The sequence below is a fragment of the Lathamus discolor genome, chromosome 6 (assembly GCF_037157495.1).
Source record: "Lathamus discolor isolate bLatDis1 chromosome 6, bLatDis1.hap1, whole genome shotgun sequence".
NCBI lineage: Eukaryota > Metazoa > Chordata > Aves > Psittaciformes > Psittacidae > Lathamus > Lathamus discolor.
This window is the reverse complement of record NC_088889.1, coordinates 74,287,395-74,288,362: the sequence shown is the minus strand read 5'-3', so window position 1 is coordinate 74,288,362 and position 968 is coordinate 74,287,395.

The window sequence follows — 968 nt, the reverse complement described above, 5'->3', positions numbered from 1 at the left end:
TGCTTTTTTTTCCCATCTCCTTACCTCTAGTTTCATGATTTTGTTTTCAAGCATTTCAGCTTGGATGATCATCTCGTGATCATCTGTTTCTTGATTCATTGTTTTTACTAAAGTCTCTTATGTAGTAGGTAAACTACAGCTCTGTTTCTAGCCATGGTGGTGGTAGATTTACATATTCTCATACAATGTGCTCCTGCTGGTGCTTGAAGTTGACATCTGCTGGAAAGAACATATGTGAGGTTCAGCCCCTGCAGCAACAGCGTGATCCTGTGAGACACTTTGATTCACAAATGTAAAAAAATGGTGTTAATCCCCAGAGCCAGGTGGATGTACAGTGAATGCTTACAGCTGCTTTTGGTGACAGCAGAGTTTCATAGAATCACAGAGTGGTTTGAGTTGGAAGGGACCTTAAAGCTCATCCAATTCCAACCCCCTGTCATGGGCAGGGACACCTTCCACTAGACCAGGTTGCTCCAAGCCCCTGTGTCCAACCTGGCCTTGAACACTGCCAGGGATGGGGCAGCCACAGCTTCTCTGGGCACCCTGTGCCAGCGCCTCAGCACCCTCACAGGGAAGAACTTCTGCCTAAGAGCTCATCTCACTCTCCCCTCTGTCAGGTTAAAGCTATTCCCCTTTGTCCTGTCACAATCCAGTCCTTATCTGTTTACTGAGGCTTGGGTATTAGCTGAAATTTGGGGGAAAAGAATGTGCTCTAGATGTGGAAGCCCCTGGTAGCAACCATGTGTGATTCCCTGTTTTCTTGCAGCTGCAGGTCCCATTCCTTAGTGCACTTCACTCTCATCTAATACTAATTAGTCCCAGCTTTAATGCTGCTCCAGCAATTTCCCTCTTGGAAAAAAGTCAACAGCTAAAACGAACAGTCTTGGTTTTTAACTTTGAAGTGCCATCTTCTTGTAAAGCCAAAGATGAAGAGACTGTGTAACCAAAAAAGAAAACCCAACTTCTGA